This window comes from Cavia porcellus, unplaced genomic scaffold, assembly GCF_034190915.1.
Source record: "Cavia porcellus strain 051 isolate PalLab524CR breed Dunkin Hartley unplaced genomic scaffold, mCavPor4.1 scaffold_5, whole genome shotgun sequence".
Classification (NCBI taxonomy): domain Eukaryota; kingdom Metazoa; phylum Chordata; class Mammalia; order Rodentia; family Caviidae; genus Cavia; species Cavia porcellus.
The window spans coordinates 35,497,679-35,513,415 of record NW_026947488.1 but is presented as its reverse complement, the minus strand read 5'-3'; the positions used below and the strand labels follow the sequence as shown (position 1 = coordinate 35,513,415).

The window sequence follows — 15,737 nt, the reverse complement described above, 5'->3', positions numbered from 1 at the left end:
CAAGGACACACCAGGGAGGAGGCTTCAAGCTCCTAGACCCTGCCCCCTCCATCTGCTGGCCCAGAATCTGGGGGCGGGGCTGGCCTAGCCCCTGCCAAGAAGTGGGATGTGGGAGGTGGGTCTCCTGGCCCCTTTAGAGAGGAAAGGAGTGTTTAGGGCCTCTCAGCTGTCCATTCTTCACAGCTCCCTCCCGCCTTGTCCTCTACGTAGGGAGTCTCACATTCCAGCTACTATAAAATGGCACAGCAGGGATTTGCAGGCCTTTATCAATTGCTGATTAGATCTGACCGCCCCCTGTGGCCTCCTGGTTCCAGGAAATGACTGTTGAAACCTTCAAGTAAACTGGGCTGTCTGTCCTCAGAGCAGATTTTCGCTAACTTCCTATTGATAGAGGGGAAAGAAACTCCCAACCTGCTAGAGGTCCTTTTCTCTAAAATCAAAGAGTGAATTTTAGGAATTTTAGGAACAACAGATGTTAAGAGCAGAACAGATTTATTGGGAGGAAGAAAGCTTCTGTCAGAGAGAGAGAGAGAGAGAGAGAGAGAGAGAGAGAGAGAGAGAGAGGAAGACAGAGAGACAGAGGGGTCCCCAGTAGATTGCAAAGGACCTGGACTTTTCTAGAGCAAAACTACAAAGTGAGGTGGGTCCAAGGTGGAAAAAAATGAGAACTCACAAGGTGAGCATGAGGTGGGACAGAACTATGGTTAACCAATAAGATTAATTGCTCAGGTAAGATTGATTAAATCAGTGACAAATGGAGAAACAGTCATGTAGCTTGCATAAAGAACAGTGACTCTTCCTGAGGGGGTTGGGTTAGTGACTCCTGGCTTCCTCAGTGTGATAGGGACCCATTTAGAATATCAATCCCTGATGATCCTTAGGAAGTATGTGGGTGCATTTGTTTTCTCTTTTGTCTTCAGGTCTGGCCCACAGCTGAGGCCTCTGTCTCCCCTTCAGCTGCAAGGTATTTGGTCTTCTGCACTGGCTCCTTTGTGGGCTCAGCCCCTTCTGACTGCCTGTAATATTTCTAACTCAGTTGCCTGTAGTAATTGGTCGGTAAAACTGACACTCACAGCTCACTTGCCCAGGATCCAGGATGAGTGAATGTGGAAACTGGGGTTTGACTAAGGAATGTGATTCCAAATTCCAGAATCTGTGCCGCTTCCCAGGCTGAAAATCTAATTAATCTTGGCTACACTTGTCAAATCCTTTCCAAGCAGAGTGCCTCAGAGAAGCATCTCTAGACCTGGGCAGTAGAAAAACAAGTATTTTTCATGCTCAGGAATCTCATTTGCTAAAATTATGGCTCCTGCTGGTAACCGGTGGCTTTCAAGGGATCACAGCCACCGCTTACAGGACTCAGGTTAATGTGACTGATTTGGTTTTTATTGCTGCCAGCATATTTTCTGTCTCTGGTGAAAAAATGCACCAAGCATTAGATTTGCCAAGCATTTAGGGAAGCTAGAGCATTCGCCCTAAAGAAGTAACATGAGGGCTTTTGCAGCGGTTGGGTCATTTTCCTCCCTACCAGCATCTCATTGGCAGTTAGCAGCATTTATTTCTGGTCATGAAGACAATGTCCACTCACCGTGTACAATATGAACAACTCAGAAAATGCCCAGATGAAATTACAAAAGACCCCTATGCCTCACTGACTACTCTTGGGCTGAAGTTTAATGTAATTCAGAATGTATTTATCATACAGGCAGCTGTGAACTCTAGGGCTGCCTATGCCTAGAATTCTGTTAATGAGAAAACCCAGCACACTGTCGAGCGCTGTTTGCAGAGAGAGCATCCACAGTGGTCAGGGTGGATGGTTTACAGAAGCAGAGCCTCCTCCAAACACAGTAGCAGGGATAGGGTCCGTTCTCTGCCCTGCTGTCGCATGCCTTGCCATCCCTGAGACCTGTGGGCCGTATGTTTTTCTTGAAGCAGAACATGCCCGGTGTGAGATGCCCAGTAGCCCTGTGAAGGTCCAGTGCTCACGAAGGGATCTGATGTTGACACAAAAGGCGGGGTGGAGAGGTTGTGCCTTGTGGTGAATAAGAGTGAGCCTGCTGGGCAGGTGGCTATTCCAGTCCTGGGGACCACACCCAAGAGTTATACAGAGTCCTCAGCCAAGAGATTAACCATCCACCCCTAGCCTCCACGTCTGTGTGTGTAAGGGATGAGAATGGCATTTGCCTCAAAAAAGGGCTCGATGAATTGTGTGCAGATGATGCTTAGATTCGATGGGCAGGTGGTGCGTGGTTGACATCAATCAGTCTTTGTGATTTTTACTGCATTAGGGACAGTCAGCAAGTTCTTTTTTTTTTTTTTTTTTTTTTTGTCTTTTTCGTTTTTATCGGTACCAGGGATTGAACTCACGACTGCCTGCTTGCAAGGTAGGCGCTTATGCCGCTGAGCTAAACCCCCAGCTCCCATTCAGCAAGTTCTAGACTGGTAGGCGGGGCCTTTGCTCACTTTCCTGCAGTCCTGCTGGTGGTGGACAGATGCCTGCAGTGAGACTGGCAGGTTACATTTTTGGGGGAGAGTCCAGCGAATTAACCCCAAGCCTTTGTGGCTCGCTGCCCATGCTTATGGGCAGCTGAATCAAGACCTGGCCTTCCTGTCCCTCTCTTTGCTGGTGTGTGTGTGTGGCAGCTCCTGTTCAGGTTGTGACTGAGACCGGGCTGTTGCCTTCTAGCAGGATGTCACTTGGAACTTTCTTTTAGAAGCTTATCACAGAACAGGAGAGATGCGTGCAGTGGTTTTCAGTGCCTGTCTGGGAGTCACATCACTGCTTCTTCCTGTCCTATACTGGTTGATGCCCAGACTGTTTAAGGCAACAAAACCCTCTAAGGGAGTTGAGGATGAGTCAGGAGGATAGCAGTGTTATTAATCAAATTAACCTCTACCTGCTGAAAGGTAGAGCAAGGGGCTGGGCGCTCACATGCACCTCCTGCTGCTTGGGGTCCTATGTGGGGAGGGGCAGATGCCCAGGGCCTCAGACTTGCACTGAGAGCCCGTGATGTAGATGATGCTGTCCGGGAGAGACGAGGGCGTCCTGTATAGTCCTCCAGGGGCTACACTGAGGAGCTGGGACAGGGACCACGTGAGCCCAGGAGGGCTCTGCTGAAACTCTGAGGGTTCCCATGATCGCAGAGCAGCCCCAGTATTGGGTGTGGCTCCTCCCATTCCTGCTGTGACCTGTGATTCCTTCCAGACATAGATGCTGTCCAGGTTGGGATACCCTTTGCTGCTAGGGAAGGGATTTGTCTGTGTGGTCGTAGCCGATGGTATTGAGGATTTTAGCTTGGGATGCTTCGGTGGTCAGAAAGCAATTTCAGTGCTTATATACTGTGAAGTAAGGTCCCTGTTGCATGTTGGCCGTTGGCTGTTGGCTGTTGGCCGTTGGCAGCTGGGCCCCATGTTGATCGGCTCTGTATCCGAGGGTTCAAACAACCTCGGAAAATACTCACTAAAACATTGGGTCCCTTCGGTACTTGAACAGACTGTTTTCTGGTCTTATTCCCTAAGTGGTGCAGTGTAAGAGCCCTTCCCATAGTGTTTACTTTATATCAGGCCTTAGAAGTCATCTAGAGATCATTTAAAGTGTAGGGGAAGTCACATGCAGGTTCCATCTAGGAAAACTGGAGGTCTGTGGATTTTGGTGTTTTTAGGAGGCCCAGAGCCATCGCCCCAAGGATGGTGTGGGCCGCTGAGCTGAGCAATGCCTGGATCGTGGGGAGCACCCAGGCTTGGGCTGGAAAGGTGTTTTCAGTGTACTAAGTTCCATTCTGATTTAAACACACAAATCACCGAGTTCCAGTAAAGGAATGGTCTGGACTCACACCTCTTCTCAGGACAAGTAATTGTCTGTGTATGTATGCCCCTTTGGGTTACAGACTGCTATAAACATCCACCTCCCTGAGGAAATCAAAGTAAGCAGCTAGGCGCAGTCAGGCAGGCTCCGGAGGTTGCTGGTTGAGGATTGAGTGGAGACCTAAGAGGACAAGTACCTGGCGGGAGGCGGCTGTGGGGCTGGGCGACTGCATTGGCCCTGGAGAAACTAGTCCACCCCTGGGTAGAAACAGAACTGTCTTGTGAAAGGCGAGGCCCTTGGAGTGGGGAAGCTAGGAATGGTATTTGTCCCTTTGGGGCTTAGTGTGATTGAGGAAGAAAGCAAAAGGTCCTGCAGAGGTCATAAGAAACCACAAAATCCGAAGACAGGCACTCTGCAAGACAAATACTGGACAATAGCGAAGTGACACTGCCCTATTTCAACGGTAGAGGGCGCGCTTGACTCAGGAAACCCATAGCTGTCCGCGCAAACTTGTGCAAATCCAGAAAAGAAAATACACTGGAAAAGAAGCAGAAAGTGGCAGACAGCGAGCAAAGCTACAATCAGGAGAGAACAGAGTTTGAGAGCCAAAGCATTTGAGATAACATGCTCTCACCCCGCTACACACACCAAGGTAGAAGAGAACTAAGAATTCCAGCATCATCATCTTCAGTACCGGGGATGGAACACATGACCTCAGATTTGCCAGGCAGGCGCGGTGCCGCTGAGCTATATCCCTGGCCCTCCATCATTGTTAATTAAATACTCTAAGAGAAGTATTTTCATATATAAAAATCCAACCTATATTCGAATTGGTTCCAGATCGTAATGAATGATCACAGTAAATGAAGCTGTATTGTATCATTGAAGGAATAATTTCCAAACATCATATTTATTATTAAAGTTGTGTATGTGTCAAAAAATAAACAAAAAACCACACGAGGTCATTTCTTCTTCACCTCGGTGTGGCCTGTATTGGTCAGAGATGCTTTGCTTTGGTTTATACATCTGTAAACTGAGAAGGGCAGTGCTTCCTGCACCTGGCATCTGCTGTTCATGGCTGACTTTGGACTGCAGGACGGAGGTTGTCTCTAAGGTGAGCCCCAGCAGCAGCACCCTGCATCCTGTGGTGCTCCCCGCCCAGCTGTGTGGTCTAACCCCAGCCCCTGCAGTCTGGCAGAGTTTTAGCTCAGCTGTAGCTTCCAGATGGTGACAGGAGTGATGCTGTGGGTGAGTCAGAACGGAGAAAGCACTGCAGTCCTCATCTTGTGTTCTGGTACTTTTGGTGGCTGCAGAGCTTTAAACATCTAACACTTTAGAGGGAAGTGAAGGATGCAACAGTTTTGTCCTTGAAAGAAACAGAGCTACAAAAAAAAAAAAAGAAAAAAGAAAAAAACACAAAAAGACACAGGAACTCAGAATGGCTGTTTTCTAGGGTGTCCGAAGAGGCCCAGTGTTGGGTCGCTCCCACTTTGACTATCTGGTAAGCAAATGTGTGACATTCTAAGCCATGGCAAGAAATGACTTCACCAGAAGGACTAGAGAAGAAGGGCTCCTTCTGGATGGCGTGGAGTCTGACGTTAGATGTGGGGACGCCCTGGCTCCCCTACTTGTTGGCTGTGAGGACACAGGCAAGGAAAGACATCTCTGACACCCCCATTGCCTTCTCCGCATTGCCAGGAATGGATGCTGTAGTGCCTGTGACAGCCCCTGCTGTTATTAGCATGCACTGCCTGGTATTTAAGCTGCAGATTCAGAGTCCCAGGTCTGCTGAGACAAGGATGAGCACAGATTAAATTGCTTGGCACAAGGGTGTGTTTATCAGATGCCATGCCACATGGGCTAGATCCCGCACTGCTTAATTCGTCCAAGGCGATGGGTTTTGTCACTGGAAGGTGATCCTTCCTCAGTCAGCAGCATCAAGAACTGTGCACCTGAGCTGAAATTTCTACAGAGGTTCTTCCAAATTCCATCCTAACATTCAACACTTAAAAATACCCAGGTTGCTCTTAGCAAGCTACGATGACAGGGTACATACCATGTGCTAAAGGGTTTGTCCCAGATGTCTTTCATGTTGAGAAACTCGGTGCTTCACCCTCTGCGGCCAGCAAGGAGACAAGCACGGTCTGTCACTCAGGCACTGTCAGCCCACCTCACCTGTCCCCATCACTTTGATTCAGCCTTGCACTGGTAGTCTTCCTGGGATACTCAAGCAAGGAAAAAGAAGGTATTGACATTGTCATTAGTCAGGAGTTAATGTTTTAGCAATAGTTAGAAAGTTCGATAAAAACATACGACTTGTAGTAAACAATAATGAAATACCTAGAAATAAATTTAATGGTCTTCCAGCATGTCACAGAGTTTCCTAGAAATAGCCAACCTGGGAATTACCCAGTGTTGAGTCTATCCATGTATTAACAAACCATTGTGAGAAATTAAAGATGTAAATAAATAGGATATACCATGTTTGTGGATTGGAATATTCAGTATTTTACATGTGTAGGTTGATAGCTTCAGTGCTAATATTTAGATTATTTAAGGTCAATAAAATTCTTAGCTTTACGTTTAAAAAAGGAAAGTTTACCAGAATAAAAGGACCCATGGTGAGAGGAGATGTGCCCCATGCTTCAGCTGTGGAAATGAGAAAAATTCAGAAGTCACGGCTTCATTGAGTTGATCCATCTAGGAAAGTTAGGCAAGAAGCCCTTTTTGAAGTAATCCCCAGTGATCTAAATTTTCTTCCCTACACCAAAGTGTTTGGGAGGGAAAAAAAACTATACACAACAAAACTTGTGCTTTATTTATCGAAGATAAATAAAAACCGAGAGCATTTTATTTTAATTTTTATTGATACTCTTTTGCAGAACATAGTAATTGCATGCATCATGTGGTGTTGGCGCATGCGCATAGCACATCTTTGTTTCTCAAGGGTACTTGGGCGTCTTTTACCACAAATAAACCATTCCTGCAGACAAGCTTTCCTGGACCCCTTCTGGAAAATGCTGCCCTTCCCATGCAGATGCCAGGATTTGAAATGGGCATCAGGGCACTGAAGCCTCTTTATCTCTTGCAGTGTCTTTTTCAGAGAGCAGATAGATGAGGGACAGAGCCTCCGCAGCTTGTCAGAAGTAGGTGGCCCCTGATCGCTGTCTTCATTCCTTCTGGAGTTTGCCAAAGAGCATTTGTGTGTCTCCTTCCTTCCTCCCCAGCCCATTTGTCCTCCGGCTGTTCATTGGTTGGGAGGGCCAGGCAGGCAGGACCCCTGTGGGGGATTTGGCAGAACAAGGTCAGGTGAGAGCAGCCAGTGTCAGCTGCAGGAGAAGGAGCTGCCCTGGAGCCTTCAAAGCGGAAGGAACAACTCCATGGGCTCAGCACTTCCTGTTTCCACCAGTGAGCAGTTAACCTGAGCCCTGTTTCTGCAGCACCAATGTACATCTTCCAAAGGTGTGTATTCAAGTTCTAACGGGTGTGATGTTCCCCAGATATTGATTGAAGCCTCCATGTGTGATTTCCTGTGAAGAGTTCTTTCAACAAGAGCAGAACCCACCAGTTGCTTAGAGTGGATGCTGTTGATATTTGAGCAGAGAAGGGAAGGGAGGATCTGAGACCCAGTGCTGCCAGAAAGGTCTGTGGTGAGGCTTGGGCTGCGGGGCCCAAGGAGGAAGGGGTTTGCATACTTGGGAGCTGAGACAGGCTTGGGAAGCGGCCACCAGAGCCACCAGGAGGACAAAGGAGGGACGTCCTTGTTGGATGGCAAAGTCCACCCAACAAAGTCTGCTGTGGCTGGACAGAGAGACCAAGGGCTGCCCTCTGCAGCAGGGCTGGGCCATCTGGTGATGCCTGGTGGCCAGAGAGGTTGTGAGACAGGCAAATGGTAACAGGAAGGGGCAGCAGAGGGTGAGCACACAGGTTGAGCAACTGTGTGTGTGTAGATGTGTGTGGTGTGTGTGTGTGTGTGTGTGTGTTTCAATTACAGCTGTGTGTTGGTGCTCAGTGTGTGTCTTGTGTGTAGTGTGTGTGTTCAGAAGGTACCATTGTGTGTATCTGGATATGTTCGAACTGTAGCATTGTGCTTGTGTGTGTGTATGTGTGTGTGTGTATGTGTGTGTGTGTGTGTGTGTGTGTGTGCAGAATATAGCAAGTAGCCCAGCCCAGCCAAGAAGGACTGGTGACCAGAATGGCTTTGGTGACCATTCTGTAGAGCAGCGTGTCCAATAGGAATAGAATGTGAGCCACAAAGACAATTTTAAATTTTGCATTTTAAAAAGTCAAAGTGGTAAAATTTTCGGTATTCATTTCTCTATTTCAGCACTGGTCAGCATGAATATCATGGAGGTAATGCACATTCTCTGCTTGCTTGTTTGTACTGAGGTCTCATTCTGTGGTCTGTGTCTTCTCCTTCAATCCATCTTAGGACTCACCACTTCTCAGTGGTCAGCAGCACTGTAGACCTCCCTGCCTTGGGCCAAATTCCCATCGGAGCAACAGTTTTCCTTGAATGTTGCTTTTTCTTCTTTTGTGTGCCCCAGAAACCCAGATACGTTACAGTTTAGATTCCAGATGTCCCCTAAAGGCCCATGTATTAAACACTTTGTCCGTGGCAGCCTACTGGGAGGTGGCAGGGCCTTTTGGAGACCAGGCCCAGCCAGAAGTCATTGGATCATGGGGTATGCCCTCGAAGGGGCCAGCAGGGCCCTGGTCCCTCCTCTCTCTCTCTCAGGCTCCATGAGGTCTCACAGCAGACCTGAAGGCTGTGGGACCACCTGATGCTGGACAGGACCGGTGAGCCACCAGGAGCCTTTTCTCATTCAGGTGTTTGTTGTGGTAATGGAAAGCTGAGGAATGAAAAGAGAAGAAAAAAGAGTCCCGGATATACCATCTTTCACAGCTGGCCTAATCCTGAGATTGTCACTAACAAAAGCTCAAAAGATTTTGAGAGGTACCGAAACCTACTTTAACCCTTTAGATTACACAGCATAGGCATTCTCGAATGCAGCAAAGAAACCAGTCTTGCTTTGTGTAATGCCCCATCTCCCAGTTTATGAGGATGGTGGAACAGTGTTTTCAACACTTTCTAAGAGTCCAGGTTTGTAGAAAAACTATGGGAAAGCCCAGACCAGGTTAGAGCTGGGTTCTGAACATCTCCAGGTAAAAAACTGATTACAGGAACTGGACGGAGGGTGAGTCAGCTCTTAGTCAACATCAAGGACCTGTACACTCATGAAGGTGACATGGGTGGTTGGGCTGGTAGAAATCTATCAAATTGGTGGCTCAGTCTTTTAATCTGTGAAGCTTGGGTATGCAAAGGTATAACAAATCTAACCAATTTCATTTCCTTTGAGAGACGACCAGGAAGATAATCATTAGTCCATTTTCTTTATTTTTTAGCCCATTTCCCATTGCTATAACAAAATGCCTGAATTGGATAATTTATTAAGAAAAAAAAAGAAAGAAATTAATGTGCTGCATGAAAGACCAAGTTTGTAGCATGAAATTTCAGGGGCACATTCTGGCCACGCTAGTAACACACTCAAGATCACAAGAAATAACCTGTCTAGAGTCAGGTGCACAGAACATGTAAAGGATTTTCTCATCAGAGATCAGTTCTGCCCAGAGCAGCTTTTAGAAACCATCTTGAGCAGGCTGCGAGCACTCACAAGTGCTGGAGCACATTTAACCATGCTGGGATGACAGTACACCCAGGAACTTTACAGCCTTATCAAAAGATGGGGGAAAGTAAGCATTTTTCCAGAGTAACCACTACTACACTGAGGAGAAACCAGTTCTACCTTATGAATTTATAAATTTCTTTGTAAAGACCAGAGGGTCTTAATCATTGATTAAGCTGTGATTGAGACAGCCCTTCCTGCCCTGCCGCTATAAGTTGGGGCAGATTTCAAGATCAGAAACACTTTAGTAGTCTTTAGAGAAATTATATTTCCAGCTGGGCATGGCGGCACATGCCTGTAATCCCAGCACTTAGGAGGCTGAGGCAGGAGGATCCCCCTGAGTTTGAGGCCAGCCTGGGCTACAGAAGTGAGACTCTGCCTCAAAAATAAAGCAAAATATGAGAGAGAGAAAGAGAGACACAGAGAGAGAAACAGAGACAGAGACATTATAGTTCCAAGAGGAAAACATCTAAGTTTGGAAGGCTTTGCACCTGTGTTTTCCATAGGAAGATGACTATATTCAAGTTCACTACCAATTTGAAGCACAGGCCCTTTGCTGCAGAAGTGTCCCGTGTCCCCTGACTGTCCCCAGCACGGTGGCCCAGCTCCCAAGTTGTTCAGCTGTGCCACCACTGCACAGGGAAGCCTCCGCCCGTCTCTTTCTTGTCGCACACAGTCATGCTCCTATGTAAAAGCATGTTTTAGGGGCTAGGGATTTAGTTCAGCGGCATAAGAACCTGCCTTGCAAGCAGGCAGTCATGAGTTCGATCCCCGGTACCAATTAAAAAAAAAAAATTGTGTTTTAAGTGGCTGGTGTTTTAGGTTTGTAAGACTTTATGTGGAGTATGTCCTACATAGTCACTGTGACTTCTGTTTCGAGTCTCTTCTTTAGATTGCTCAGATTTAGCTATTGTTTTTCTGAGCTGTGAAACCCCTTTGGAAGCTCACAAATCAGCATCTTTGCCAGGCAGAGTTTCTGCCCCTCTTGGCTTCTCAGGAAACTTCGTGGAGATGCTGCTGGTTGCTCCCATAAGAACAGGCTTACTAGCGGGCTCCCTTAGACTGAGTTTCCTTCTGTGTTCCGCCCTTGTAGGGCGCAGAGGGGACCTAACAAGTGAGCTGATGTTACAGAGGCTTCGGGCTTTGATGCTGCTGTGACAGCAGATCCCCCACCCCTGCCAAACCCCATGTGCTTTTTATCAGCCTCCCTGGAGCCCAGTTTTCTTAAATCGCAACAAGAAACCTGTGCCATCATGCACAGTCACTGATTTCAAGTGCTGCTGCTGAGACCCTGTCATACTGCAGCCCGGACACATCCTAGTCTAGGGGCGAAGGCAAAAGGAGAGACCGGCCCCTGACTGGTTAGGCTCTAAGAGCCCACACTGAAGGATCCACAAGGGAAGCGTTCAAGGGTTTTTCACATAGATGAAATGCTGCATGGAGACACAGCTCCGAAGCAGGGGCAGTCAGTGAGCAGAGCACAGCGGATGTCACACTGATGCCCACGGGTTCTTGTTCTGGTAAAGGAGGAGGTGGCATGAGATGAAGATGTGCAGGGCGGGCGCTGGAAGTCCAGACTGGCACTCGAGTGTCACAGGTCTTCTCTGGGGATTCTGAAATCTGTTTTTATTTCTTGGATAACGTTTATTAATTTAGCAGCTTACGTTCTGTCTTAGCTGTCAGGCTGTTTTAAAGCAGGGTCTGACCCAGGGGATTGCAACGTCTTCACAGGGGAAGTCAGGTACATCTAATGTCATTTCAAGTGAAAGGGAAGGTGGTGGAAAATATCGCAGTGTGATTGTTAGGAAGAGTATGTGTCCAGAAAGTTGTAAAACTTTAATCAGAAAGCTGTCCTTTGTTTCTTTGCCATTCAGTGATTTAAAAGAATCCAGGAAATATCACCCTGAATTGATTATGTATAATTTTCCTTGAATCTGTGACTTCCTAAAAATGCCACATGCACCAGCGTCCTGTGAATGCGTGAATGTTGTTGATGCATGATTCTCATTTCTGTTTTGTTGCCCAGTTTTAAGCCATTATGCAGATATTTGATTTCCAGAGTGGATTAACACAAACCAGTTTGCTAACCAGCAAGCACTCGGACTTTGCTAGCTCTTGTGTTGCTTGTGTGTTTCTGTCATGTGTGTGTGGCCTGGGTCGTGCTGTGAGATCTGTTGACTGCTGTGGGTAGAAGCCAAGTGAGTCTGAAAGCCTTTGTCATGAGGTTACTGGTTCTCAACCTCCGTGACAGCTGGAGTCGATGCATAGCTGTGAATGTGACCGAGGCCCTGCTGGAAGGGACAAGGGAAGGAGGACCTGGACATGGTGCTGGCCTCTCAGAGGAGCAGCAGGTCTGACTGAGCAGCCTGAAGAGTTGGGTCCTGTGACCAGTTTTACAGGATTTTCAGTGCCTGCCTTTGGGTTTGAGATTATTTAACTTCTCTTAGACTAAGGCATCCTGCAAGTGAGAAGTGTTGCAGGCTGTGCAGGAGCGGAGGAGGCCTGAGCTGTGCTCCTGCAGAAGGGAAGGGGCCGCACTGCCCCCGCCCCGCCTTGGGGACTCAGGCAGCTCAGGAAGACATCAGGGGTGGGAGAATTGGGAGGACGTGGGAGATCCAGACCTCTGCCTCACTGTGAGCAGTTGCATGGCCATTCTGCTTAGTGTGTGGGCATCCCGGGGTCTGTGTGGTGTGGCCCCTGGAGTCTGCGGTTCCCTGGCTGGCCTCAGTTTACATGAGACTCTCTCCAGCATATGACTTTCCAACAGCCAATCAGCACCAAGATTGATTATTGACCTGTCTTCTCGTGGAGCCCCTGACCAAATTCTACAAGTAATTTCTTTCTTTCTTCTTTTTTTTTTTTTTTTTAAATCAGTACCAGGGATCAAACTCACGACTGCCTGCTTGCAAGGCAGGCGCTTATGCCACTGAGGTAAATCCCTAGCCCCCTCTACAAGTAATTTATTTCAGTGGCTGCCTTTGCATATGAGATTATTAGAGTGACTCAGTGCCAGTTAAACAACATCATTCACTGCATTCAGTGAATCCAGTTGCTTTTTTGGTACTGGTTTACATTCTTGTTCTTATACAATTTGGGGTTTACTTGATTTTATAACAAGATACAGGGTGCTTCTACCTGGTTATTTTATTTGCACAACGTATTTAATACTGTAATATAAACAGTGTGAGGAAAGATGCATTAGGATTTTTGGCCCTCAATAGGATAATTTTACATTACTGATTCTTTTGCTCTGTGTGATATGTGTGGCTCATCCTGAATTCAGTATAAATTAAATCCAACTTCTTAATTATCTATTACTGAAGATTCGAAGGTGTTGTGAAGTGATGTAAATAGACCCTAAAGTCTACTGAGATTGTTTCCTCCTGGGTTTGTGTGTGAAGCAGGAGTTGGACAAAAATCCAGATCAAGAAAGAAAGAGGCAGCCAGATATGGTGGCTGGAAGATACCATGCTACTTGGGAGGCTTAGGCTGGAGGATCACTTGAGCCCAGGACTTTGATGCCAGCCTGGGTGACAAAATAAATAAATATTTTTTAAAAAGAAAAAGATATGAAATATTCCTGAAAAAGGTGACGATGACAGTGACCAGTGATGGTGGTGGTGGTGAGGATGATGATGATGTTGGCGATGATCGCGTAATGGTGTTAATAGTGTTGTCGGGCTTTGTGGAGTTGGAGGCTCCTCTGGGTGATTTCTAGATTCTTTCTGTCCTGCACAAAGAATTGAATCAAACAAGCATAAATGGTATCAGAGTTTCATATTTATTAAAGTTAGGAAAAATCAGACTCTTTAGAGTGAGTTTGGGCCAAGCTAAAGGAAAAGGAAAAAAATATACCCCTAGCACAAAGGGAACTACCCAGAGGGGCCACCATAGTGAGTGCTTAAGGGCCAAGATCTCATTTTATACTTCTGAGCTGGCTTCATGTCCGGGTCATTCTATCAAAACCCCACTGAGTTCTCAGAGAAGTCCCATGTCCAAAGCAGGGCTTTGGGAATGGTCTGCATGCGTGTGTGCAATTGTGTGGGATTCTTCAGGCCTCTTTCCCCAACCAGCTTTTGCTATGCCGTCTCTTCCTTCCTTAGTGGTACTTGGAGATGGAAATGGACATTTTCTGAGTGGCCTGCAATAAACCAATGCATTCCAGGCATTATTTTTCTTGACTTTAGAGCTAGCTTTTGAGCAATGTTATAATCACTGCTGCTAGATAGGTTATAACTTTTTTTTTAAATCATCATCCTATTTTACACATGGGGATCCCCACTTAAGGAGTTTGACTGAGATTCATCTGGGATTCGAGCTCAACCTCTTGCAGGCGGGCTTGGGATGGTGCCTCAGTAACTGGAAGGGCTGGGTAGGATACTCCAGGCTAGGAAGTGTGTGATATTCCACACATTCATGGGGGGACCGAGGAGAGGGTGGTGGGGGAAGTGGGATCAGGTATGGAACCTGTCATAGGATCAGAGACAGGAAATGCTATGAAAGCAACATATCCTCTGAGGCGGGCTAGAAGAAGGCATCTGTGTAGCTGTTTGTGGTATTTTAAAAAGGTATTCAAACTCTAAATGATGGATTCTTGTGTTGTAGATGGAGACAAAGTCTGGACTTCTGACCATCTACCAGGAAAAGAAGAGATGAGCAAGCTCTGCAGAATGCTGCGAAGGTCAGGGCTAAACTGAAGCAGGAGAGAAGCAATGCTGGCTTGAGGGGTAGGTAACCACGACGTTCGAAAGCCCAGCACATGGCAGCCTGCTCGTGGGAGTGACTGGGGCCAGTGTGTGCACAGCTTTGTTGCGTTGCTGTGGAAGTTGTTTCTGGTGTCTGAAGGATTCTTTCCATGATGCAGTGGTAGCATGGCCACCCTGGGACCAGGATGCATGAAGAGCTGTGAGACCATGAAGTAGAACCACTCCCATGTGGTATCAGGCTCATTCATGCTGTTCTGGCTTCTATCTAGATGTCCCCCCCAAAGCCTCATGCTCTCCTAGGCTGGGCTTTGGAAAGATGCCTGGGTTATGGGGCTTATAGCTGACTTGCTGTTAGGAGGTAGGGTTTGGTTAAAAGAGCTGGGTCACTGTGATTTATCTTCCTCTCTGGCTCCTCCTTTTATCTGCTTCCTGCTCACCATTCTGTGAGCCATTCTTCTCTGCCAGGCTCCTCTGCTGTGCCATCCTCTCTTACAGCTGGCTGACTGTGGATCAAAACATCAGCCATAACTTCGCCTCCCTTCTGCTGCAGCTGTTGGGTATTTTGTATCAACAGTGACAAAAGTAAGGCACCTGGATTAATTTCACTTAGTTCTCAGATCTGCAACATGAGGTGGGCCTTGCTATTCTCCCACCTTAGAGACAGTGCCACCAGGGAGCACAAGGAACTCAACTACTGAGAGAGGACACAGCCTTCTCCAACAGTAACGTGCTCACTGCACTTTCTCCTTCTCTCAGATGTTGCCCCCTACTTTGCTCCTCTTCTCTCTTTGTCTATCCTTTAAAAGAAAAAAAAAGAATTGTAAATCCCCCCTTGAAAGGAAATCGACATTAAGAGATCAGTGCAGATCATAGTGACCAATCATATTCTCCTAGTTTCCTTGCTCTTGCTGAGCCCTGCAGCGCCCCCTATGGGGAAGAGGTTTTCCTTCCCTTGAATCTGGGCAGGCTGAAGTGACACTGAATGATCTGGCATTGTCTGGGGATGTGTGCCTCGGAGACCCAGCCACCAGGTACTGTAGGGAGAGAACAAGGAGCTGGTCTAGCAACAGGCCACCGAGACAAGCTGTCCCAATAACCCATTTCTGCACAAGTGAAGCAAACATTGTCATTTTGGGCTAGTCCTTCAAACCCACAGCAGTGGGCACCACTTAGATAAGACACTGTTTCCCTCACTCACAAGCGGGAAAACAGAGGCGAGTGAGAGGAAGTGATTGCCTACGGCCCCACAGCCAGTGAGCTGGTACTGGGCTCTCACCCCGGAGCCACCTGGGGTCAAGTTTGTGAGGCTCCTCACTGCTCCAGCCATACGTTCTACCAGGTAGGGAGCTGAGGACCGGGCTGTGTCCAGGATGCAATGAATCTCAGAGAGCAAACCATTTTGGAGCAGGAGAACAAGTGAAAAAGCTTTAGAGAACCAGCTTTGGACAATCATTGTTGCTGTTTCTTTTATGTGGAGCCTTGTGAAGTGCCCCTGTCCTTGCTTGAATGTTACTTTCTCAGGAAGTCACCTCCCCCACC

At 47.3% G+C, this 15,737-nt stretch overlaps 1 protein-coding gene across 2 annotated transcripts in view; it reads left to right on the top strand.

Annotated features, from left to right (window-relative positions):
• Rin2 (Ras and Rab interactor 2) overlaps nt 1–15,737 on the top strand; it is a 170,100-nt gene that overhangs the window by 12,668 nt on the left and 141,695 nt on the right. For both annotated transcript variants that reach the window (XM_003476376.5, XM_013159807.3), the window contains exon 2: nt 14,098–14,219. The gene's annotated coding sequence lies outside the window, so the exon portion shown is untranslated. The remainder of the gene's footprint in view (nt 1–14,097; nt 14,220–15,737) is intronic.